Raw genomic sequence first — 26918 nt, 5'->3', positions numbered from 1 at the left:
ATTCATGGCCCGCCATACAATTTCCATACCCAGATGTGGCCCTCGGGCCAAAAAGTTTGCCCACCCCTGTACTAACCATTTTTGCTGGCAGGGACAATGGCAGCCCATGTCTACACTACCCCTTATGTTGGCAAAACTTTTGTTGCTCAGGGGTGTGAAAAAATAGACCCCTGAGCAACATAAATTTTGCCAGCATAAGTGCTCGTGTGCATAAGTGCTCTGCTGGAGGGAGACGCTCTCCCACTGATATAGCTACCACCAATCGTTTAGGTGGTTTTATTGTGTTGACGGGAAAGCTCTCTCCCATCAGCATAGACGGCTACATGAGCAATCTTACAGTGGCACACCTGTATCTGTGTAGCTCAGCTGCTGTAAGCTTGCTAGTGTAGACATGGCCTTACTGAAGGTCTTGAATAGTGGAATAGAAGCAGGTCATATGACTTTCTAGTGCAATACCAGAAAGAAGTAGGGGGGGGGGTTGATCTTTTTGTCAGAGGCTCCTGAGCGTTGTTGGCATGAATGCAACTATTGTTAAGCATAGCTCTACTGTTGATGATGAAGTCTCATTTTAATGTGGATGATTGAGGATTCAGCAAAAACTACAGGTGAAAAGCAAGGTCAGACCAATGCAAGAACTGCAAACACAGTATTGGCAACCCCAAATGTTCAGAAAGCATGAGTCAGGCTCTCCAAAAATCATGAGACTGGCTTTAAAATCATGAGATTATGATGTAAAAATAATACATTTATTTGCCATCTGCTTTTTGAGCTTTTAGGGTGCACTTGGGTCACATTTTGAAGTTTTCTCCACAGCCATCAGGGCTAGAAACTTACTTTTTCTTTAAGAATGAAGGCTGAAATCATCACATATCCACTTGACTCCAGGAGCTGGGGCTTTATGGAAAATAATTATTATCATGAGACTCATGACAAAATCATGAGAGTTGGCAACACATTGACTTAAGTGCTACTCCTTTCAGGGAGATGGAGTTGGTGTAGTGGGTGAGTTACATTGGCGGGAGCTCTATTTTAGTGAAGAACTTACAGAGTTAGGTCGATGTAAGTCGCCTTATATTGAACTAACTCTGTAGTGTAGACCAGGGCTTTCATTATCAATAACAATCCAGTTCATAGCATGAGTACACTCCCTGCTCCCCAAGCAAGGAACAGAACAGTGGGTTTTCTGTTCCCTTTCTATATCTATAGTTGATACAAAAGTCTGAGGGACAACATGAAGAGGGGACAAAAGTATGAATTTTAAAAAATACACACGGAATTGCACTGAGAGACTATCTTGCCCCCCAACTGAGAACGGCGATTCATAAAAAGTAGTGCAAGTCTGCTATTTGTTTCAGTACTTTGTACTGAAAGTACTAATTTCAATACTTTGCATATGATCAGAGGTGAAAGTAGAAATAGTGACTTAGAGGTAGGGGGCTGGGTTGGGGCCAGCTCTGGGCCCCGGAGGGGGCGGGGCCTCAGGCAGAAGAGGCAGGGATTGGGGGGGAGTCCCAGGCCCTTTAAATTGCCGCCTGCGGAAGCCAGCCGCCCCCGTACGGTGCACCAGTTCTTGCTGGTATGCCGTAAAGGGGCGTACCGGCTTACTTTCACTTCTGCATATGATATAGCTTCTTTCAGGCAAGGCTTGGAAGGTACATTTGTAACAAAAGCATGATCAGTCCTCCAATGTCGCTCCCTCCCCCTTGCACCTCATGTAGTCATTACACTTCTGCAGAGTAAAATGCTGCTAGTGTGACACCCACCTGGAGTAAAAGACTGCAAGGGCCAGGGCAGTGGAGAATCCGGAACAGCCAACCCGACCAGTCCAGGTGTGTGTGTGTGTGGGGGGGCATGAGGAGACAGCATGGATGGAGGGGTTTATGTAGGGTGACCAGACAGCAAATGTGAAAAATCTGGACAGGGTGGGGGGTAATAGGAGCCTATATAAGAAAAAGACCCCCAAAATCGGGACTGTCCCTATAAAATTGGGACATCTGGTCACCCTAGGTTTATGTTAGAGCTGAAAGGGAAGTTGAGGGAGATCTGTTTCATTCAAGGCTCCTCAGTACACTGAGCTCTTATTATCAGCTTTTAGTCTCCGTCGTCGTCTTTCACGACCCTGGGCTTTCGGACACACACAAAGCCTCGCCTTGTTACTGGCAGCCCCCCTCACCATTGTTTCCGCTATGCCGGGGGAGCGGATCCGCACCACGCTGCTGGCCTTGTCTTCCCAGCCCATAGGCACTGGCTGGGCAGTGTGGCGGGGAGAGCCCAGGGGCAGGGGATGGGAGGGAGACGGAGCCCCACCGCACAGCACTGAGGAGGTAGGGCAGGTCTCAGGCTGCAGCTGGGCGGTGGAATTCCGGCGGGGCAGGAGGCGTTGGGCTCCTGTGAGTGGGTGGCTGGGTGAAGGGGGGCAGGGGGTCGGTGCCCGCTGGGGGGTCGGAACGAGCAGCACGCGCCGGCGGGCGGGCTCCCTTCCTCCGCCCGTGCCCGGCTCACGAGGCGCGTTCTGTGCTGCGGCTCAGACAAAGGCTGCAGAGGACCGCGGCCCATCCCTCCGCGCGTGCATTGGCCGGGGAGGGTGAGGGGAACTCGGCCGGGGCTCCGCGGCAGGCTGGGCGCTGGCTCCCCGGGGTCGTTTGGACTCTGATTTCTGCGGCAGGCCCCCGTGGGGCGGGGAGGGAAACACGTGGGGGCTCTGCCGCCGCCAGCCCCCTGCTAGGGACCGTTGTGCCCCTCCCCACGGGGAGGGGGAGCCGGGATTGCGGGGGCTGCAAGGAGGGGAGCGGCCGGGGAGTCCGGCTACCCTGGCTCGTGGGGAGGGGGCAGCGGTGGGGCACCTCTCCCCGCAGCAGATAGGCTCAGCGCCGGGCCCCCATCCCCGGGACTCGCGGGGCCGCTGTACAGCACCCTGGCCTCCCAGTTTTGCATAACATCCTCCCCATCCTCCTCTCCCCGGGGCCGGGCTGTCGCTTGGGGATGATCTTATCTTCTCTCCCGCCCCCCCCCCCGCTGGCGAGCAACCAGTGAGGACTGTGGCTTGTGAATAGCTGTGAAGTGACCGGGCGGTAACAAAGGGACCCGGAGACCAGCGGCTGAGCTGCCCGGGCCGTGCTTAGCGCAGCAGCTGCAACCCCAAGTGAGTAGCACCAGCAACTTCTGGGTCTGCTGCAAGGCACCGGGCAGGCGTGTGATTGGCACAGCCAAGGGAACCCGACCTGGACTCGGGTATTGGGGTTGGGAAGAGAGTGGACACTTCTCTGGGCACAATGGCATGAGTCTGATCCTGGGCTGTTTCCTCTCTGCAGAGGTTGAGGGAGGGCACTGAAATTGCTGGGGATTTTTTTTTTTTAAGCAAAAATTTAATTGCACTTCAAGTTCAACTCTGGACACTGCATTGCCCCCGCCCCCCAAAAAAAGCTCATGCAATTCCCTAGAGAGAAATCCTAGTTGTTATCAAGTACTTTTTAAATAAAATGTTCCTATAAATAAATTAAATAAATCCTTTTTGTCAGGAGTTTGGCTGCAACATAGTCTAAAAAAGAAATGATTAATCACCTGTTGCTTCTCCAAAAGACCAGCAGTTATTTTTGGTGTAGATTTTAGTGGCAGAAGTCTGTGCTTTTTTAAAATAATGTAATTCTTTTATTTTTTAAAGATGAAGAATTAAAAGAAAACAAAAGAAACAGAAGATACCCTTTGTTGTATAGTTGCAAGTTTCCACTTGGAAACTAATAAAGGGCTAACTGTAGATAATCTTCAAGAGTTGAGATAAACATTTCAACTTGCACATCCAAAGAAAGTGGTTTTTTATGAATTTTTGCTGTGAAAGCCTGATCTTTCTGGATATGTATGTTGTTTGATTTTTGAATCTTTAAACTTTGCTCAAAACACTTCCTAAATAAAGGGGTTTGGTATTAATCTCTGGGTCCTTCCTTGTATGCTAACTCCTATTCCTGTTGCAAAAACTCCCATGAAATTTGATGTGCTGAATAAATTGGCAAATGTTGACCATCAGTTCAAAATGTAGAAAGCGCAACCTACTGAGATAATGTAACAATCAATACTGCATTTCTATAAGCTCCATGTAGTTTTCCCCTTTTGAAATATAAATGTTTGTTCTCGCTCTATATCTATATCTATATATATAGAAACACTTTAATGGTTTATGTACTGCTGTTAGTACTCGAGTAATTTCCTTTCAAAAATATGCTGTGTGTGTTACTTTAAAGAAGACCAATAGAGATTCTAATTTTTATATTGCATGCATTGCTAGCAGGTCTCCGCAACGAAGCTTGTACATAAAGATTTGGATTTTGTTTGCGGATTTCACGTTAGTAGAGTGCTATGTACAAATACTTCACTGCACAAGTATACTCCAGATATTTTGTTTTCAAACTGACAGATTGAACATTTGATGTTGCCAGACAGCAGGTGGACTGCATTTTTAAATTTGTTGAATTTGAGGGTTTAAATATGCTACTGCTTGTAGATTTTTGATAGTATTCACCTCTGGGCCAAATTCTGCCATCGTTGGTTAAGCAAAAGTCCCATGGGCTTTCTGCTCAAGTGAGGAGCACAGACTTTGGCCCTGGTTTAAATTGCTGCCATAACATTAATGAAAAGAATGGTTGGGTTAAACTATGCTCTATAATGTGAGGGTGACAATGCTGTTTTGATGGGAAAAATCACCAGAAGAACTTGTTGTTCTTAGTGGCTGTACTAGACAGAGGTGGTAGTCTGATCTTGAAGTGTTTTCTCTCAGTTTCAGAAAAGAATATTTTCAATTAATTTTATATACAGGTCTGTCGCGTCTTACACGCATTTAACATGCGCGATTTCAACTTTACACGGTTGGCAAAAACAAAACAAAAACAAAACAAAAGAAAAAAATAACTATTTTAATACTATACCTGTAGTGCGGGCGATTCCGCCCGCCATTGAACTCAATGGAATTTTGGCTATACGCAGTTTTCGCTTTATGCGCTAACCGCGGAACGGAACCCCGCGTAAGACGAGACAAATCCCCCCCCCCTTTGTAAAAGCATAAGCATGAAGGGGCAGAATGTCAGCTTGTAAATGGAGCTATGCTTATGTATTCCTGTGGCTTTGCTACCTCTCTTTTTCCCTCCCCCTCTATCATCTGTATATGCCCATTTGTAATGTTCCTCACTTCGCATCACTACCACAACCTCTAACGCTACCTTTTTTCTTCTTCTTTTTGTATTATTTTTGGGAGAGCAACAGAAGGGGAGGATTGGGGGCCTCTGGCAGTGCCATATGTTGAATGGAGCCCTGTCATAACTATAAAGGGAAGGGCAACAGCCCTGCTATGTACAATACTATAAAATCCCTCCTGGCCAGAGACTCCAAAATCCTTTTACCTGTAAAGGGTTAAGAAGCTCAGGTAACCTGGCTGAAACCTGACCCAAAGGACCAATAAGGGGACAAGATACTTCCAAATCTTGGTGGGGGGAAGGCTTTTGTTTGTGCTCTTTGTTTTGGTGGTAGAGTGCTCTTGGGATTAAAAGGGACCAGACATCAATCCATGCTCTCCAAATCTTTCTGAACAAGTCTCTCATATTTCAAACTTGCAAGTACAGCCAGTCAAGGCATGGTAGTTTTATCTTTGTTTTCTCAACTTGTAAATGTACCTTTTACTAGGGTGTTTACCTCTATTTGCTGTAACTTTGAACCTAAGGCTAGAGGGGGTTCCTTTGGGCTCTTTAAGTTTGATTACCCTGTAAAGTTATTTTCCATCCTGATTTTACAGAGATGATTTTTACCTTTTTCTTTAATTAAAAGCCTTCTTTTTAAGAACCTGATTGATTTTTCCTTGTTTTTAGATCCAAGGGGGTTGGATCTTGATCCACGAGGAGTTGGTGGGAGAAAGGAGGGGGGATGGTTAATTTCTCCTTGTTTTAAGATCCAAGGGGTTTGGATCTGTATTCACCAGGGAATTCGTGAAAAGTCTCTCAAGGCTACCCAGGAAAGTAAATTAGCACATTGGAAGTGGTGGCAGTGGACCAGATCTAATCTGGTAGTTAAGCTTAGAAATTTTCATGCAGGCCCCCACATCTGTACCCTAAAGTTCAGAGTGGGGAAGAAACCTTGACACGCCCAAACTGGTAATTGCCACAACCTGCCAAAACATCTTTGCACGCAGGTCTCATCCGTTGATGTCAGTACTACTCTGGGAATAGGGTTTTAGTTAGGTGCTGCAGAACCAGTAGAGGAGGGATTAACCTGTGTGGCTCTTTATTGTTGCATTTAGCAAAGGAGTAGATAATCTAGGATTTTTTCCACCCTCTAGAATTATAGTAGTATGAAAGAAGGTCAGATGAGGTGCCTAGAAGTTTCCTGGAAGTATGTTTGGTTCTTTGTTCTCTTCCACACCTTCCTAGGAACGTAATTTGTTTTCAGATGAAGCCACTCATTTGAGTTAATTATGTATTTGATTATTTAATTCCTAGCATAGCCATTTGCAGTAGCTTGTAGATACTTCATTATTTAATTTTTTTATATTTTTATTTTAAAAATCAGACTAGCGTTAGGAAAAACATCAGTTTACCCATTTAACATTTTTTATCTTCTCCATTCTTTGTCACTTTTTTGGGGAGGGTCAGATCCAGTTCACATTACTCGCATACCTATTTTAAGGGAAGTCACAATAGAATACAAATTGAGAACATGAAAGAGGAATTACTGGAATTAGTGGTTTCATTAGAAGAAGTGTTTTTGATAATATCACATAACTGTTTACTGTAAACTGATATAATCGCTGATAGCATTAAAAACAAAACATCTGATAGGGACAAGTGTCAGAAAAATCCCATAGCTGCTGAACATAATGGAAGAAAGATTCTTTCTGAGCTCTGGGTGAAAAAGAGGATTTCAAAAGGTCTTATTGTTAAATGTTGTGAAAAGCCTTCCTGCCTGTTGAAATAAAATTTTCTAGCATAAGGTGCAAGCCCTCCATTTTATAAGTATCCTTTCATAAACTGTGTATTTTCATAATTTAAGACACATTTAAGCAGCAGCTTAAATCTTTGGTTGTTTAAATAATTCAGCACCATGTCATCTTGTCCAAAAATAGCAGTGGAGTTTCACTGGCATTACTCAAGGGTGGAAGATGCAGATTACAGAAAATGAGTTTGGATAGCTGAAAAATAGATAAAAGAACAGGAGTACTTGTGGCAACTTAGAGACTAACAAATTTATGTGAGCATCAGTTTTCATGGGCTACAGCCCACTTCATCAGATGCATGTAGTGGAAAATGCAGTACTGTATACAGTACCTACTGTATTTTCCACTACATGCATCCGATGAAGTGGGCTGTAGTTTATGCTCAAATAAATTTGTTAGTCTCTAAGGTGCCACAAGTACTCCTGTTCTTTTTGCGGATACAGACTAACACGGCTGCTACTCTGAAACCTGAAAAATAGATGTAACTTCTAGTGCACATACTCCTTTTCTGTCCTTCCACATTTGTTACACTCATGGCTAAAAGAGGGTTAAATAAGGTGAGTTACTCACTCTCTTATCTGTGCTGTAATGCGCACATCACAAGCTAGTTTACAAAAAGATTGCACCCAACTTTCCCATTTTGCTGGATCTGCACTAAATATTTGGGAGTATTATGTTCTACACCTGCTATACTCTCTAGTTTCCCCTCAAACATTTCCCTTTTGCTTAGCACAGTAGAAGAGGAGGTTAGTCAGAGGAGGCATGCACCACCTCTCTGGAGTGTAAACCCCAAATTATACCATCTTGCACTGGAAGTTTAAGTTTATTAACTACAAAAGATAGATTTTAAGTGATTATAAGGGATAGCAAATGCATCAAAGCAGATTACCTAGCAAATAAACAAAACACGCAAATTAAGCTTAATATTCTACATAGATCGGATATGAATAGCAAATTCTCACTCTAAATGTTGATGCAAGCAGGCTGCAGGCTCTTAAGGGGCAGGTTGCACTAACTTACTGCTTGGAATCCCCAGGTGTTTCATTCAAAGGCTAAAAAAATCCCTTTAACCTGGGTCCAGCACTTCCCCCCAGTTCAGTCTTTGTTCCTCAGTTGTTTCCAGGAGTCTCTTTGGGTGGGGCATCAGTGAAGAACCCTGATGATGTCACTCCCCTGCCTTATATACCTTTTTCATATGATGGGAACCCTTTGTATTAGCTGAGAAGCAGTATCGTTATTGGACTGCCTTGATATCACTTTTACCATGTTTAAATTCCCCCCCCGCCCCAAAATCATGTATGTTATACATTTTTAAAGGATTTACCATCAGCACCAAATTCTTCGTCATAACCTTATGATGAGTAAGGCTAAGATTTTGTCACATATATTTTTAGTAAAAATCATGGACCTCTCATGGGCAATAAAGAACAATTCATGGAAGCCCGTGACCTATCCGTGACTTTTACTAAAAATATGTATGACAAAATGAGGAGCTGCAGGCTCCCCACACTACCAGGGGGGGCCTGGCTCGAAGCTGCAGTGTCCCTCCCACTGCCCATGGTGGGGGTCCATGCTCCGGGGCACCCTGGCCGGCGGCGGTGGCTCCAGGGTTCCCACGGTGGCTGGGGGGCTCATGGGGGCCCTGCTGCGTGTGGTAGCCGGGAGCTCGGGGTCTCCCCACTGTCTGGGAGATCCAGGGCACCCCTGCCCACTGCTGCCTGGGAGGTCCGAGCCACGCCAGCTTCCCGCCCCGGCTGGGAGCTGCGGGGCACCCCTGCTGCCCTCTGCGGCTGGGAGTTCAGCCCCCGTAGTTCCCAGCTGCCAGGAGTGGCGGGGGACCCTACAGCTCCCAGGCCCTGGGGGCTCAAGTCACGGAGGTCTCTGGAAGTCACGGATTCCGTGACCTCCATGACAAAATCGTAGCCCTAATCATGAGACTTATCTTATGAGTCTTTCTTCCCCTATAGTGTTTTGTCCAGTATCCCCTTTAGTAAAGGTTCTCAGTTTATGTATGACTTTGGGACTTTGGAGAGATAAGAATGTAAGAGGATCTAGCATGTTACAGGTTGGCCCCTGTGGAGTTGCATTCCATCTCCAGGGTTATGCCCATGCAAAAAATCCCTCCCTCCCTACATGGTTTCTTTCTCATTCTCACTCCAAACATTGGGACTTTCCCCACCCCCTTCTTCTAGAGGGCTGTGATCTTTTAGCAGTTTTTCCTTAGCAGCTTGATGGATCTTATACTCCTGAGGGCATTCTGTGCCAAAAATATAAGAATTCTCTGCACAATATTTTAAAATTATGCATAATTCTGCAGATTTATTTGTCAATAAATAAATGCAGAGGCTCCAGCATGGCAGCAGGGAGCACAGGCCACTCGCTACACGAAGTGGGGGAGATCACCTTGCAGGCCTCCACCCCTTGCACCTGACCCTGACACAGTACAAGGGCTGGGCCTGCCCCAGAAACACCCTGGGGCCCTGCTCCTCTGCACCAGGAGCCCCAGGTGTCGGGCAGGCAGGTTCAACCAGGCAGGATCCAAGTGTGGGGGGATCCAGGTGTGGGGTGAGAGGATTCTGTGTGGGACAATCTGGGTGCAAGCAGCTCAGTGGGTGTCTAAGTGTGGGGGGGATCTGGATGCGCAGAGGCTCATTGGGGGGGTTCCAGGTGCAGGGGCAATGGGACTCTGCAGGGGCTTCCAGGAGAAAGTGGTTGTGGCTCAGCGGAGGGTCTGGTGTGGGGTTTCAGCGGTGGTGGGGGGCTGGATGCTGGGGGAGTGGGGCTTGGTGGGGTGGGAGCCTGGGTGCAGCTAGTTGGGTGTCAGTGGCATCGGGGGCTGGATGTGGGGCTCAGGGCGGTGGGACTCCTCAGGGTGGGGGTTTGAGTGCAGGGAGCTCAGTGGGGTGATCTTGGTGCAGGGGTGTGGGTCTGGAGGCAGGGGCTCTGGATGCAGGGGGGTTGAGATTCAGTGGGGTGGGCTTCAGGTATGGAGGGCTAGGGGGGTTCTGGACGTACAGGGCGAGGTTTGGCAGGGGTGTCTAGGTATGGGAGGTTCGGGATGCACAGGGGTTGGGTGGATGAGGGAGCAGCTCCCCATACAGTGACCCCTCCCCCCACAGCTGAGGCACGATGGAGGCAGGAAGCAGGGGAGGATGCTGAGCTTCCTGCAGCTGGGGAAGGTTTCTGGGGGTCGGTCTGATGCAGCCCCAGCCACTCCTTGTAGGGGAAGAGGAAGTCCCATCCTCTCCTGCCTCCAGCACAGCCAGGACTAGCAGCTGATCCCGGCTCAGGGTAGAAGCCACTGGCTGGGTGTCCCCAGCCCTGCGGTGATTTACCTCTCCACCAGCTGCTCAGGGTGCCTGAAATGATGTACCTCACAGCAAGGGAGTGGCGTGTGACTGGTTTTGCATCTTCCCTTTGCTTTCCTGTCAGAAAGTCATTTTTCTGCAGGGAAGCAAAGAAATCTTCGGGGTACATGAATTCTGTGCATGCACAGTGGTGCATAATTCTCTCAGGAGTAATCTTACCCACCTGGGAAATGGCTTCCTCCTCCCCTTTCTCCGGTGGGTCATTAGCATTTTCACTGACACTCAAGTCTTTAAGACAGGATAAGAATCCTACTAAAGAGACAGAGTTAGTTTTCACAAGTACATCAGGAATAGCAAAAGTGGGACCTGGATTGGGATACCCTCTGCCACCCCTCTGTCTGTCCCCAAGAGGTCAGCTGTATGACTGCTCCCCTTGGGAGGTCAGTTACACAGTTCCCTCTTAAAACCTGAGACACAGGTCGGGTGCCTGGGAGCACAGATGCTGGAACAGCAGTTCTGTCCTGGGCAAACCCTCCCATGTAATCAGTGAGGAGATATTCCCATAATTCCCCAAATTTCTTCTCAACTTCCCCCTCTGGACCCCCCTCTAAGACACACACCTCTGTGCTTTCTAGAGTGGGATGTATCCTCTGATCAGCTGTGAAGGGCTCAGCTAACAGCCAGAACAGTCCTTTCACTGGCAGCCACTACAGAACCCTCAGCCATCGCAGTGGTCTTGAGGATTCCATTACCCTCCTCCGGGCTTCCCTCTAGGACACATCTTCCTATGCCCCCTAGAGTGAGGTCTGTCTCTTGCTCAACTGCTCAACTGTGAGCAGCCTGCAACCTGGACAGTTTTTTCACTGACTGGCAATACGCTCCCTGCCCCCCGGGAGGAAATGCTGCCTTTAGCTATTGGGCAGGAGGAACTGGTCTCAACCACACTCACCCCTGGTAGCAGACTGTTTCCCATTGCTGCAGAGGAATTAAAGAGGCACTCTCCCGTCTCCCCCGCAGTTTCTGAGACTTCACCCTTTCCCTCTGGGGTTTCAGTACGGTATTCCTCCTTGCTGCTGGCAGACCCCTTTACAGCCTGAGCTACATTGAAAAGGTCGTTCCCCAGTAATAATAGTGACTGGTACAGCTGCCACAGTCAATTCAGCTTCCAAGTCCTCAGTTTCCATGTGCACTTTAGCCAAAGGCACAAGGATTTTGTGACCTTCTACTAACAAAAGCTGTGCCATCTTCCTTGGCAGTAAGTCTTTTTCCTGAACAAGTTTTCGCTTGACTACAGAAATTTCTGCACCTGTATCCCTCCACCCAAGGGGTTCTTTGCCATTAATTTTGACAGCCTTTATGTGCTTCCTGCCTGGCTGTGCAGAGGCTACTTTTACAAACCCTGTATGATAAGTGGCAATTGCCTGAGGTGCCTCTGTGCTCTGGGTAGCAGCATTTCCATGGGCTGCTTGCTGCCTGTTTCCCCCCGGCACAGGGCATTTATTCCTTCGGTGCTCAGTGGAATTACAGTGATAGCACCTGCTGGGCTCTTCTGTTTTTACAGGAGATTTGGGATGAGGACTAGAGGAATGGACTTTGGGAGGTAAACGTCCAGACTCCCATCCACCGTCCTTCTTCCCAGGGGCAAAATGGGGACCCTGCTTCCCACCAAACTTAAACCCCTCCGTCTGTGATTTATTTCTAAAGATGCTTGGGTTTGTTCAAATTCATCAGCTAGAATAGCAAGTTCTTCAACAGTTTTCACTTTTTCCCCCGTAAACACTGTTTTACGTCATCACTACATATACTCAGGAAATATTCCTGAGCAACAAGATCACACATTCCTTCAAAGCTTGTAATACCTTTTCCCCTTACCCACTTACCATCAAATCTCTCATATGGTTTACATATACTACATTACTCGTCCCAGCACCCCTCTTAACCCACTAAATTTTACTCTATATGTTTCAGGTGTAATCTGAAACTGTTTTAAAACCATTTCCTTGAATTTACCATAATCTGAAGCATCTCTAATTGGCATCTTATTGAATATATATAGAGCTCTCCCAGACAACTTTGCAATCAAAATGGTCATGTTTTGGTCTTCAGGAATTTCATGGAGTACACACAACCTCTCAAAGGTGATGAAATATTCAGCAATTCATAGATTCTAGGTCTGGAAGGGACCTCAAGAGGTCATCGAGTCTAGTCCCCTGCCCTCATGGCAGGACCAAATACTGTCTAGACCATCCTGGATAGACATTTATCTAACCTACTCTTAAATATCTCCAGAGATGGAGATTCCACAACCTCCCTAGGCAATCTATTCCAGTATTAACCACCCTGACAGTTAGAAACTTTTTCCTAATGTCCAACCTAAACCTCTCTTGCTGTAGTTTAAGCCCGTTGCTTCTTGTTCTATCCTTAGAGGCTAAGGTGAACAAGTTTTCTCCCTCCTCCTTATGACACCCTTTTAGATACCTGAAAACTGCTATCATGTCCCCTCTCAGTCTTCTCTTTTCCAAACTAAACAAACCCAATTCTTTCAGCCTTCCTTCATAGGCCATGTTCTCAAGACCTTTAGTCATTCTTGTTGCTCTTCTCTGGACCCTCTCCAATTTCTGCACATCTTTCTTGAAATGTGGTGCCCAGAACTGGACACAATACTCCAGTTGAGGCCTAACCAGCACAGAGTAGAGCGGAAGAATGACTTCTCGTGTCTTGCTCACAACACACCTGTTAATGCATCCCAGAATCATGTTTGCTTTTTTTGCAACAGCATCACGCTGTTGACTCATATTTAGCTTGTGGTCCACCCAGTTTTGCCAAAAAAGTCAGAACGGCTGGGACAGGGCTTACAAAAAGGACTGTCCTGGCCAAAATGGAATGTATGGTCACCCTACCTCTAAGGCTATGTTTACACTACAGCTTATGTATGCAGAACTTATGTCGCTCAGGAGTCTGAATAAACCAAGCTCCTGAGTGACATAAGTTACACTGACATAAGCACCAGTGTGGACAGCGCTATGTCCCGCCGACATAACTTCTGCTGCTCGCAGAGGTGGTTTATTATGCTCATGGGAGAGCTCTCCCATTGGCATAGAGCCTCTTTATCAGATACGCTGAGTGCTGTATGTGTAGACGTGCCTTAAATGTGGTGGGGGCTTAATTCTTTTAACTGCTACTGGTTAGTAAAAGTAAAAATTCTTTTTACTGCAATGGATTGGGATTCATCTGTTCTAGTCCAGGAAGAAATGAAACACCATACTTACAGTGCTACAGCAATTCTTATTACAGTAGCGTTTTGCAGAATCTATAGTATTTCCAAGGTCTTAAATAACAGAGGTAAGGAATTCTTAAAGACATGGGGTCATTTTGTATCCTCCCAAGGAAATATTTGGGAGAAAGGCCCATGAAATTCTTGGGAGGTGAACTTCCTTTTCCCTCAGAAGTGGGAGGGTTTATGGGACTGTGGAGTGGGTTTTTATCTCCTGACCCTGCAGACTTTGGGAATAAACAGAAAAGGGAAGCTCCAGTCTTGGAGGAGCAGCCCTCTGCTATTCTCCTGGGTTCTCCCCCTCACTGGCAACACAGCTACTTGGCTCATCAGAAGCTGCTGCTTTGCGGGAGACACATGTGCTGAGCCTAAGTTAAATAACCTATTTCCTTTTATTTATGTAGCTCTCCCAAAGTGTTGGCAGGAACATATCCTTGGCCTGTGGAGGCCAGCATGTTGCAGAGAATGGCAATTGGCTGGCATCAGCCCCTCATAGCCCTGAAAATCTGGGGTGGACTAACCAAGAAGAGCTCCAACAAAGAGGCTTCTTGGGAGGTCCAAGAGGGAGGGACAGTGTCACAGAAATGGTGCTCCCCCATTTTGTGTCTCCCAAGCTAGATCTGTCCACTCTGACTCTTCTCCCCTTATGGAAGTGGAGGAGATAACCAGAGCCATATTTTTGTGTATCTTCACGGTACCTCCTTTTTAATAGACAAAATACCCCCAATCTTACTGAGGAAAGAATTCAGTTTCAGGCAGTGGACACAAGGGATTGAGGCTTTTATTTACAGGCCTTTATGACACATTGCTCCCATTAGGTACCTCTCTGGCTAAATAGAAAAGTGAGTTTAAAATTGTTTCTTTGACTAAGAAGAGTCATCCTCTCTTTGGACATGTACCAAATTCCCTGTAATGTCTGTTAGGAACTCTCAGACATCACCTAACATTTTCTTGAGTTGGCCTTATGTTCCTATAAGACAGAAAGTCCTTTGCAACCAAAGTTTGCGACAAGGCTGTGGCAACAAGGACGCTTTGTAAAATAATGAGGTTACTGTTTCTTTGGAAACTTGTTTTAACTTGGTTAAGTCAAACCTTGGAACAGTGCATAGAGTTAAACCTGGCCTTGTTTACTGAGACTTGAAGTTGTATCCAGACAAATGATAGAAATGCCTGAATTTTAGCAAAGTGCTTGTAGCTGTTACTGACTAAATCACATGATGTAATTTGGAAATGTGTGTGAGGAAAGTAGGGTTCCCAATGTGAGACAGAGTTGGATTACGTCTAATAATTGACAAAGTGCAGACTTATGAGATCTGGTATTACTTAATCTCCATCCACATATAAGTCTTCATCACCAAGTGTGTATTTAAAAGTTGTGTCACTTGACTGGCAACATTTAGCTCCAATGCCAATAGTAAAGGGTATGTGATTGTTTTTGAACTTGCCTTTTACGTAAATTCAAATGTGCCAGTTTAAAAACTAGAATGTGAAAGGGATGCTGTGAAGATTGGTAGGTCCAAACTTTTCATAGACTTCAAGGCCAAAAGGGATCATTGATCAAATAGTCTGATCTCCTGCATAACACAGACTGTAGAATTCCCCAGTGATTCATGTGCATAGCCCATCAAATTTCAGGTGAACTAGAATGTCTTTTAGAAGGACATTGATTTAAAGACTCTAAGGCTTGGTATACACTAAACCCCCAAATCGAACTAAGGTACGCAACTTCAGCTACGTGAATAACGTAGCTGAAGTTCGAAGTACCTTAGTTCGAACTTACCTCGGTCCACACGCGGCAGGCAGGCTCCCCCGTCGACTCCGCGGTACTCCTCTCGTTTAGCTGGAGTACCGCAGTCGACGGCAAGCACTTCCTGGTTCGACTTATCGCGTCCAGACAAGACGCGATAAGTCGAACCCAGAACTTCGATTGCCAGCCGCCGAATTAGCGGCTGGGTGTAGACATACCCTAAGAAGTAATCGAGAGTCCACTACTTCCTATGATAATCTGTTCCAGTGGTTTATTGCCCTCACTGTTAAAAATACACATCTTATTTAGTTTGAAACTTGTTGACTTCAACTTCTAGTCTTTGGCTCTTGTAACATCTTTGTCTGCTAGATTAAAAAGCATCACATCTTTTACCCCTGTAGGTAATTATAGACTGTGATCAAGGCATCTCTTACCTTTCTCTTTAGCACCTTTGGCTTTCATTGTAAGATGTGATTTCTAGACCTCAAGCCATTCTCATCGCCCTTCTCTGAACCTACTCCTCTCAATATTTTACTTTAGAAACTCTGTGATTCTGTGTCTCTTTAAACCGATTATTTAAAGCTGTTTTTCTTAACACGAAACACTACACATTTCAACACTCAATAACAAACCATCAGTGTAAACAGCACCGTCTTCCCGTGCCATGCAGAGGACAGCAGCTGGATGGAGAGAAGCAGGCCAAAGCTCAAGAGAGGCAAGATAGAGGTGATACTGATAGGAAGCACATTGAGGAACTCTCCTCTGTTGAGGGCATCTGCCCATTGGTTATAATGTTGCTGCAGGTTACTTTTGGATTTTTCAATGCTATTCAATATGCAAGTATCCATGGCTTTAAAAAATGCCCACTAATCCTGTGACTGGCTAGAAGACTGTTGCCCCATCCTATTAGTTATGGCCATGATGATCTTTCTATCTGTGACTGCCAGGCTTAATTACTGCAATTCAGAATACCTGGGAATAAAACCACACCCCTTCTAACGACTCCCACTAGCACAAAATGCAGCAATCCATCTACTCGGCAACTTGGTTGCTGTGAATACACCACCACAGTGCTCCACTCTTTGTGCTGACTCCCCGTTGAAAACTGAGTGCCGTTCAAGGTCCCTTGCCTAATTTTTGTTGGATTGAGCACCCCATTGGGTTGGGTCAGCTGAGACATACAGGAATACATGTGAGCACTGGAGATAGTCAGAACTTCAGTGGGAGCTGGATCTAGACTAAGGAATTCACTCCTACAAGAAATAAAAATGCCACTGACTTCAGTGGAACCTAATGCAATCCCAGTTTCTTCAGGTAGCTTTTCCTTGTTGGCCCATCTGTGAATCTCATGTGCACAAGCTTGCATGTGAATGCACACTCACCCATCTGGGTGTGTGTGTGTGTGTATATATATATATAATACTGAAAAAAGTCCACTACCTATCCAAATTTTCCCCTACAGCTGGCAAAGCAAGAGTTTATTTTTGTATTTGTTTTTCTTAGCTACTTAGGCAGGGCTTTAGGATACCATGGCAAAGAAAGCCATATAAATACATAGATGGCTATACAGACAGCTGTTTCCACCTGTTTATAGCAGCAATAAATGTGTAGACACTCTCCTAATGTTACTAACCCCACAAGGTGTTAACTTCAGAGATGAGTCGGGACCATTTAAAAGCTAACTGTATGAGGATCTAAATATCTTAATACCATCTCCTTATGCTTTTATTGTCCTTCTTCCTCAGGACCGGCTGTTAGCCTAATTCAGAGCAGAATGGACTTTGTCATGCTGCCCCAGTGAAAGGAGATTAGGTGATTCCTGCCCCTTCGTTCTTAGATTTTTTCCTTTTAATTTCTCACTCTCCTGTAGAAAGTGCAATGGAGAATGGGCTGTTGGCTACTAGGTACTGTACATATCCCCTGGGAAAGTGGCTTCTGTGCAGGGGTGAAAGTAACATAGAAGACTTACCTGTACGGTTGCCCGGCACCTCGGGTGGAAGGGACAGGGCGGGACTGGGGGGGGTCAGCCTCCCTGAGTCAGCCCATCCACGCTGCCTGGCCTGTGCTATCCAGAGCCCCGGCAGCGATTTAAAAGGGCTCGGGGCTCCACCCGCTGCTGCAGTAGGGGCGTCGGTGTCTGGAAGCCCCGGGCCCTTTTAAATAACTGGCCCTCAGGGCAGCTGCCCCTTTTGCCCCCCAGTCGGCGGCCCTGCCAGTAGGGTCGCCTCTGTGTGTGTGTGTGTGTGTGTGTGTGTGTGTGTGTGTGTGTGTGTGTGTGTGTGTGTGTGTGTGTGTGAAAAGGGACAGCGATATTAAAGCACTTAATGTCGGCTGCATATGGGCCGGTACTGGCAGCCACTTCTTACTGGTACACTGTACCGGCCCGTACCGGCCAACTTTCACCCCTGCTTCTGTGGATTCATGGCGAGGTCTGCATCTTACCCTGGGGAGCTCAGCAGATACTTGAATAATGCGCAGTCTGTTTTAGATCATGGGAGAGGAAGGCTGATTATCAAGTGGAATTCTCTGTCTGCTCTAGTTAGGCAGAATCCCCTGGTTTTTTGTCTGAGCTCCTTGTGCTTACTTACAAGAACAGTGACTTTATTTTCAGGGGTTCTCACAGCAAATTTGTTGGTTGCCGCTCTGACAGTTTTTCCTGAAATACTTAATTAACTTTAGGGAAAACAAATAAATATGCACATTTACATATGCAAATCATGGTAATTTATTTGTGTTGTTTTTTTTTGCAGACTCAATAATAAAAAATAATTTACAGTTGTCTCTATTCTTTACTGCCTCTAAACACAATAGAAACACAAATAAGGTGCTTTGCACGTTCTTGTCTTTTTTGTTGTTTCTTTTGCTTTTTTGGTAAAAGGTGGATATCTGTACAACAATTCTGAACTAAATTTAAAAATGCTTTTACATAATAAAAGTCTAAATAATAATGAAAAAACATATCTGCAAATGTGTCCAAAATTTCTTCCTCGTTCACGGATAAAAAAAATCAATCCAATCCAGTAATAAAAATGATAATACAGTAGTAACTAAAAACATATTCCTATTATATTGTACTTTACTAATACAGTGTGATAATGAAATTAAAGTTCTGGGTTTTAACACATCCATTGTGTGGATCAGACAACTTGCAAAAGTTCAGGAGCTCTTTGAATGGAAAGTCTGCAGGATCTTGAGTCTCCTGTGAAACTAGAAGAGAAGCTTCCAGGTTAGCATCAGTGAGGCAGTTTTGGTATTTGTTCTTCAGAAAATGCCGTGCACACAGCACAGTAGTAGAAAAGAGGGACAAGAAAAGAAAAGCAACTTTAGCTAGGGGCTTGTAGATGTCCTCAAACAGATACACATTACTACAGAACTTCTGTACTGTAATACCGGGCTGACTGAAATATATTTTCATTCTTGCATCACTGCGCATTTACAGAATGAGGTATTTGAGACTGCTCAAATCTGAAGAGTCAAAGGAAGCTAATCTGTTTTGTAAGGCAGTTTGTTTGCAGCCAAAAAGCCTCAACCAGAATTGCTGAATGGGTCGGTCACGAAGGAGTACTGACTGAAAAAGTTTCCCTCACTTAAATGATTTTCAAGATCCTTCAAGAGGATACTCAGGTATTCAGATACAGTGAAATAGACCTTTCGCTGCACATTCTTATCCTGACAGCTGAGAAACTGACTAAGCTCCTAAAAAACTGAAAAGTCTCTTTCCTCATGTAGGGGCTGGACGATATCAATGATTGTCTTCCTGAATGTATTAATTACTTCAATGCTGTCAGATAAAGTTAGCTGAGGTTTCTGAAGCTCCAGGTTTACGGAAGCAAGCGTGGGTAAACACTCTTTCAAAAAAAGCAAACAGCCATGTGCTTCTGGATCTTGTTGCTTTTGGGACAGTTCCGGCAAAACTGTGTTCAGAACCTCAACGAGCTCTTCCTGGAGCTCAAACAGCCTCTGTTCACTGTTGTTAAAACTAAGCCAGCGGATTGGGTTGTAATTCAGCACCGTAGGTGTCTCGCAGCTCGTTTCGCACAAAGTTGCTGATCTCCCTTCATTGACATCGCTGGCGTTGAGAGCAGTAATGCACTTTTTCACTATGGAATCAACCTCATCCATGCTTTTCATTGAAGCTTCTTGATGGGCAAAACAGGGAAACAAAAAAAGCTTCAGAGTGCAGCTTTCTTGGAAGCAGTTCAGCACTCACCTTGTGCACTTACATAGCTGCTATCCTGTCCACTGTCAAGCCACACAGATTGGCAAAGCTAATGTGGTGGCATTCCATTCTTGCCTGAACCCATTGAAAAATGTGTTTGCCAGTTGGCCTATCACTGAGGCTCACCTGACGTAAAATACCTTCAGAAGAACAATGGTGATCACAGTCCAAAAAGTGAACACATATGATGACCTTGGGATTCCTCATGACATCAAGGCTCTCATCCAAGCACAGGCTGTAGAAAGGGCTCACTGTGACTTTTTCAGTTGTTTTGTTTTGTAGAAAATTTGCCAGATCTCGTGTGCTCCTCTGTAACATGTCATTGCTCAGTGGTATATCTCTGAAAAGTGTATTTTCTGGTTGTACGGCCAGAACAGTTTTCTTCATGAATGCTCCCTTGCCGAGTGGTTTTCTTGCTTTCCCCAAAAGTAGTGCAACTTTAAAAGTAGCCACCCATATCTGATCCATTTTATTAAAAAAAAATATATATATCTCTGAGCTGTCACTGTTATTTTTCAAGCTTGGTTTTTGCATTGTTTAACAGCTTGTGCCTCTGAAACTCACTGTGGTAATTCTGTTCAACTTTCCCTGCATGAATGCTATAGTGACATTGCATTGCAGACATTTTAATTTGATGCATTTCTTTCGTACAAACAGCGCACACTGCAACTTGCTCAGAAATGAAATCAGATGGCTTCAGAAACACAAAACTGCATTTCCCACTGGTCCAGAAATGTTTGTTTTTCTTCCTTCTGTGTTCTCCTTTTCTTAGCAGCAGGTGGCTCTGTGGGGACCGTCTCTGTATCACATTCAGGGTCATTTTCTGTAACTGATTTTTAAAAAAACTTTCCGATATCCATTGGCATTTTTAACTCTTCCACCTTCTGTCACCAACACTCTCAACCTACCCAAACACCGGCGATCTTCCCAACAGTGACGTTGGCCAACAGCCATTTACGGAGCTACGGTAGCGCGAGATGTAAACATAGTGATTAGTCAGTGAATATGCTTTGTGACTTGAAAAAAACCCCATGCCTTTGTAGTTCAGCTCTGTCTGTACTGAACTGTAATATTTAGAAGGGAATCAGTGCGTATTATGATTTATTTTGTTTACAAAGCGACATTAATAGGTAACAGCTCAGTGATTGTTGCAGCACTTTAGAGGCTGTCATAAAAATCTGCTGGTGACCAGAAGCAGCCACAGTGCATTTAAGAAACACTGATATAGGTTACTGAGCTAATGAGCAAGACCAACACAACATGCTTCAAACTCTTCATCACAGCTTTCTGGTCAGCTTTCTTTCTGCTGCAGTTTGGAAAGCTGTGAACTGTTACAAGTGCTGCAGCTGTTAGCCTACAGTTTCGAGAAGACAGCACTGCTTTGATCTACACTCCTCTTTATTCTGAAGTTTAGCATTGCAACAGAAAAGGCTAGGACCGCAGCTTTTCAAAAAGCTCAGATTCTGCAGAAGCTTATAGGATTGGCTTCCCCACTCACTAGGGAAATGTTCGAGAGTAGGCAACTAGTTTTCTTTCAAGTCCCGCTGGATACATCTTTCAGTGCCCGTCAATATATTTTTTTGTGTCTGTAAAGTGCCATGCAAACCTATGGGACTATATCAGTGTATTGTTTTCAGACAGCAGAAGAGTCCGTTCTTGTTTTTTATCATTATTAACAGTGCTTTCAGACACCTTCAGGATCCATCTGAAGGCTCTGCTCCACATACATGATAAAGGGACACCTTCCACCTCTTGTTTAAAGGTCAGATTTAAAAAAAAATGATGTTTGTGCTCACAGACAGGTGTGCAAATTTGCACAGTTACCACAGTTGCATCCATGACTTGTACATTTGTGTGTGCAAATAGGTACTTGGATACCTGCATGCTGGATATATGTGTGCAGTTGTGGTAGGTAGTTGCCCTTGCAAATGTAGGTGTGCAAACGTGCATTTTTGTCTGCCGATCTCAGACATTAAATATAATTTGGCTCTGTGAGCTCTAGGAAGCCCATTCTCAAAAGAAACAATTGAGTTTGCGGATTCATTTTCTTCATATAATTCAGTGACTTGTGGTTTGATTCTTTGTAGTGTCTAAATGGCTTGTTTTCTTTAATCAGGTTTGCCATCACCTCTCCAATATTTGCCTCTTGCATGGTAAGCTGCTGCAGAGGCCTGGATGTCTCCCAAGTTTATAACTCTGTCAGCAAGTTTATCAAGTTTTGAATTTAATTCTCTGCTGCAATTTATTCTTTTCTGTTTCATTAGTAAAGTCTGCCCAGAAACCAGTGAGGGTTCCAGGCAAGATGGTATCTTGTTTACTCATATTGCCCACTGGCTTTTCAAACATCCTTTAGTTTCTCTCAGCTTTTTATCTAATAGAAACTGGCAATGCAGGGTGGCACCACTGCTCCCCCACAGAGGCAGTGGGGGAAAAGGAGACATAACCTCTCTCCTTCTCTCCTCCACAGGCAATGAGAACTTGTCTCGGTACAGTGGAAATATGCAAATACAGAAATAGATTGCTCTATGTTGTGCTCTGCCAAAATTATGCTGGCAACATTTATTTCTTTTGGGAACCTGCAGCTGCCAAATAGTTAGTAACTAAAATATGCCTGTAAGCTACTGCGACAACCACAGGACACAAATCTAACTATAGAGCTGATGTTACCTCTGCAGTGTTTTTAAAAACCATCCTCTCCATCACCCCCATAGAGATAACTGTTCTTGTTATTTGAATGTAGTTATCCTGGTGAAAGTGTACTCTGGATCATGGGTATAAGAAGACATCGTAGGTGCTGATTCAGTGCTAGATTGTGGCTGGCATTGTGCTGGTGAACAAGAGGTCAGACGGCCTTGTTCACCTGCAAAGGTGTCAACCAGAGTCATTCTTTGCACTTCTTGAGCACCGGGGGGCTGATCCAATGGAAGGACTTCTCATTGACTTCAATGGGCTTTGGAGCAGACCCAGGGAAAGTGAGTCCATAACAGCAGTGGTGCTGGACTTCTCAGAGTGGGTAGGGGTGAGCATTTCCTTTTGCATCAACCAGTGGTGTCAGGCCAGTGCTGTGTGAGGTGCACTCAGTTATAGGGTGGTGTGGGTGCTGCTCTGTCATGCTCCCTTTTACCAAAGTACCCAGAGTTATTCTGAAGCCTTCCCATAATCCCCCACAGTATAGCCCTTAAGTATGCAGTGCCAAGAATACCTAGACAATGGGAAACTCTGCTTTTCTTTTATAATTTGACTTTTCCCATTTTTTCTCCTTAGGAACAGAAAGAGGGAGTCTGATCTACAGATTTCATAACTGGGTGGATGCTTTGGTGACATCAGTCTTGTCTGTAATCTTTTGTCACTTAACAGAAAGGGTCTCCAGTCAGGAGGGAACAAGTGAGTCTATATTCCACCATACTCTGCCCTACACAATGGGGCATTGAAGATGGGAGGGAGGGTAAACAGTTTATTGGCTGAGGTACTGAGTTTGAGGTGAGCACTAGGTCTATATATATATAATCTTTAGTTGGCAGTTTTCCTAGTATTAACCCAAGTTAACACTTACGTTGTAAATCCTTCATCGGTAGGGCTGAAATTCCCTCCCCCCAAATTAGTGAAGGAGCTATTATTTCTCAACTATACTCTAATATGTTACAGAAGAATAAAAGTAGCAGGCAGCCATGAATAAAATTTTAATACGCAGTACTGTATTTTAATGTTTGCCTTTTGTAACTATTACAGTATATTACTATACATTGAATGGAATGCGGAGGTAATTCCCAGAAGTCTGATTGGACAGCGTACAAGACATAAATTCTCTAGAAATGCACTGCACATTTCAGATTTGCTTTACATCTCTGAGTTTTGGAATATATTATCCAGAAGGAGTAAATGTTTAGTCCCTTACTGATTGGGTTTCCGTTCTGAACATAGAACTGTCCTGTTTTGTGCTTTCTGTTGTCCAGTACAGTGGATGAAGGTTTTATGGTTGTTCCTTTTTATGGTTTTACAGAAGTGATCAGTCTCGTGTTATCCAACTTGGGACCTTATCCTCTTTCAGGAGGAAGTAAGTTTCCGTATAATTTTAATGAAAACAGATGTTGTTTTGTTCCTGACATGGATAGTTGGTGGGTTAATGCTTGACGCTCTTTTTATACCCAGTGGTGTGAGTAGAAATCATTTCTTGCTGGTACTGTACTCATGGAGGGCCACAAGGGGGGCATGTGACCTCCCCCACGTGAAACTCCATGTGACCCTGCCCCCAGCCTGGGGCCCCCACACTCTCTCCGTCCCCTCTGACACCCCCCTTTGTATATACAAACACCAACATGCTTAACTACTCACTTTGCCCCCACATATGTGTAAGCAGAGTCAGGATGAGCTCTACCCTGACATCTGGTGGTGAATTATGGCGAGTGTGGAAAAGAACTCCAGGGGCTGATCTTGTTTGCATAGGCACACCCACTCGCCTGGCATGAAACCACAGCAACTCAAAGTGGTGACTTTGGCTGGTGTGGGATCCCCAGTTTCTCTGTTATTGGGGCAGGAAGAATAAAGTTTTGTTACCCTGATTCTGTGAATCAAGGCCAGTGGAACTGTTGTATGACAGAAGGACTGAGTGAGTCATTCACCATTACCTAAGTAGCATTTGCTTGTCAAGGGGCATGGGTTACAAAACCCAGTGAATTGAGAGAGGATGGGGACAGGTATTTGTACCTGATGTTATGGCCCCCTCCCTGAGGGGGTTGAAACACCAATTGCACTACCTCCTCTCTCCACTGTTGAATGTCAGAGCTAACTTTGATTTCCTTAGGAGTCTAGTTACAGACTGCTGAGCTGAGTTCACTTTGGGCCAATAGTGCACCAGCACTGGGGCTCCCCTACTACTAGCTGAAATCACTAAGAGCTGAAATCACAAAAGAGCTAAAGCTATTTAAGAGCTGAGATCACTGAGGCTGTGTTAACTAGTGGGAGAGCCTGAAGCTATATTGCTAAGCTAACTTAGCTTAGCGGGGGTGAGCGGAGCGGAGCGGCTGGAGGAGCAGCTAGCAGAGCAGAGCCTTGTGGGAGCGGCCCAAGGGACGGGCGGAGCGGAGCGGAGTGGCTCACAGGTCGGTGAGCGGAGCGGAGCGGTGCGGCTCACAGGTCGGTGAGCGGAGCGGAGCCGAGCAGCGTGGCTCACAGGTCGGTGAGCGGAGCGGAGCGGAGCGGCTCACAGGTCGGTGAGCGGAGCGGAGCGGAGCAGCTGCCAGAGCAGTTCGTGGGACGGCAGGAGTGGGACTGCGGGTGGAGTGGAGCAGTTCGTGGTGAAGGCTGCGGTGGAACCCCACAGAGAAGCAGCCGGTTGGCCTCGGATCACATAAGGTGCCCCTTAACGCCCTGCTCACCCCCCCCCCTTTTGAACTCTGGGGCTGCACTGATCATGGACAGAGACTTTGGGGGGTTGTCGGACTTTTGGGACTTTTGTGATTCTTGGGTTGCTGGACCCAAGAGACTTTGGGATTGGTGGACTTTTGGGACTTTGGTGATTCTTGGGTCGCTGGTTTCAAGAACCAACGGGAGAGGACACGGCCCAATTTGCTGGGGTGGGTCTTCGCTCATGGTTTGGTCTAAGAACTCTAGTTGTGGTGTTTTTCCAATTTAATGCTGATGTTGTTTACCTCATGTTATTAAACATTTTCTGTTACACTCAGACTCCGTGCTTGCGAGAGGGGAAGTATTGCCTCTTAGAGGTGCCCAGGGGGTGGTATGTAATTGTCCCAGGTCACTGGGTGGGGGCTCGAGCCGGTTTTGCATTGTGTTATTGAAACGGAACCCCTAGATACAGAACCCGGCCCTTGTTGCTGCCAACTTAGATGGGCAGAAGGGTTACATATGTAATATTCAGTCTGTTCATATGGAATATGGGAGTTGGGTGAGGAGCCATTTCAGCATATGTATGTCTTATTAAAAGACAAATTTTAAGTAGCACTGTATCCTAAACTGCTTTATGGTATTGTACTCAAACATTGCATTTCAATGGGGGATTCAACTTCCTTTATAGGAACAGACTCCTGAAACTCTTACCAGTCCACAAAAGTGGTCCATAGTCATGCAAATAGTCCCATGGTCTTCAGTGGAATTGATCAAATGATTAAGGGTTTATAGGATTAGGTTCCAAGTTTGTAAATTGTTCTGGATGAAACTGACAATGCCTGAGCTATCAGATCAGAAGGAGCTTCATTCGAATAAAGGTGGGCAGATGTGTGATAAGTCTTAGCTCCGTTGCTAAGATGAGGAACATATTTTCAGCAAAGTTCTTGGCAGGTTCCTGAGGCGGCTGGTTTAAGGCTGTCAGTGTCTGGCATTATAATCTTCATTTATAGTTCTCTCACCCACAAAGCATGGGGCATTTGTTTTCTTTGTTTTGATGCTCCAGTTCCAGTTAACAAAATGCATGTTAGACTAGTTTGGCTGCAAAGAAGAATTCTGTGTTTACACTGGGGACAACACCTGATTCCTGTCAGGCTGCAGAACTGGGCTGATATCAGAATCCAAACATCCTCTGGTCAGTGCAAGCAGAGGCATTCCTCTAATGATCTGGACTTGATGTGATGCAGTATGGATATCATGGATAATTCAGACCAATAGGGAGAAACAGAATCAAAAACACTGTTTAAACATCTTCCATCCCCCTCCCTCCCCTCTTGAGGACTCCTGACCAACATAACAGCACAATACATTGTGACAGCGTACCCCATAAGGCTTTATGGGGGGACGTTTATAAATGTATGTATGATATAACTGGCTGTATGCTTGCTTGATTTCTAAGTAAGCTCTGTGAGGCATTTGGTCAGCTTCTTTAGGAAGGAATTCACCAGGTTAAGTACCTGATCAGGAAACACTTGGGGAACAATGCATCTTGGAATGCTCCAATCCACATGAGAAGTCTTCCTGGAGACATGCAAGATGCCATGTGGACAATGGCGTCGGCCTGCAAAGACTGAGTCATGCAGGGGCATGTGACTTGCCCAGGTGACTCCAAAACTCCATCTTGGAGCTGGACTTTGCAGAGGAGGGAGGAGGGGGGTCTCCACCCACAAGAGAGAGTCTATTTAAACCCAGGGGAGACCCCTCCATTTTGTCTTCAGCTAGCTAAAGAAGGAGCCTCTCCACCCCCCCCAGGATACTTGAAGGAGACTGAAACAAAGGACAGTAACTGCAGGGGGTGTGAGTGATTGCTGGACCCAGGCTAAAAGGAGATTAGCCTGTAAAAGGGAGCACTCTGGAACTGGTGAGGAAATTATCTGTATTCAGTTTGATTAGGCATAGATTTGCGCATTTTATTTTATTTTGCTTGGTGACTTACTTTGTTCTGTCTGTTACTACTTTGAACCACTTAAATCCTACTGTCTGTATTTAATAAAATCACT

General features: G+C 45.3%; 1 protein-coding gene and 1 long non-coding RNA gene across 12 annotated transcripts in view; one reads left to right on the top strand and one right to left on the bottom strand.

Annotated features, from left to right (window-relative positions):
• The first annotated feature begins 1725 nt into the window (after positions 1-1725).
• The window catches only part of LOC101939719 (beta-galactoside alpha-2,6-sialyltransferase 1-like), a 104390-nt gene continuing 79197 nt past the window's right edge, over positions 1726-26918 (top strand). For 2 of the 11 annotated variants that reach the window (XM_065556987.1, XM_065556985.1), the window contains exon 1: positions 2455-3142. The gene's annotated coding sequence lies outside the window, so the exon portion shown is untranslated. Of the gene's footprint in view, positions 1830-2191; positions 2325-2448; positions 3143-22782; positions 22903-23518; positions 23573-26918 lie in introns of those variants that run through there. The other 9 variants (XM_065556986.1, XM_065556991.1, XM_065556989.1 and 6 more) reach the window with 9 other exon arrangements.
• LOC135973497 (uncharacterized) lies at positions 6543-13598 on the bottom strand. The gene is made up of 3 exons (XR_010590376.1): positions 11228-13598; positions 10502-10587; positions 6543-6653 (listed from the first exon to the last, which is right to left on the bottom strand). It is a non-coding gene; the product is annotated as an uncharacterized LOC135973497 (long non-coding RNA).

This window comes from Chrysemys picta, chromosome 9 (assembly GCF_011386835.1).
Source record: "Chrysemys picta bellii isolate R12L10 chromosome 9, ASM1138683v2, whole genome shotgun sequence".
NCBI lineage: Eukaryota > Metazoa > Chordata > Testudines > Emydidae > Chrysemys > Chrysemys picta.
The sequence above is the reverse complement of the archived record's forward strand: the minus strand, read 5'-3'. Positions and strand labels throughout refer to the sequence as shown.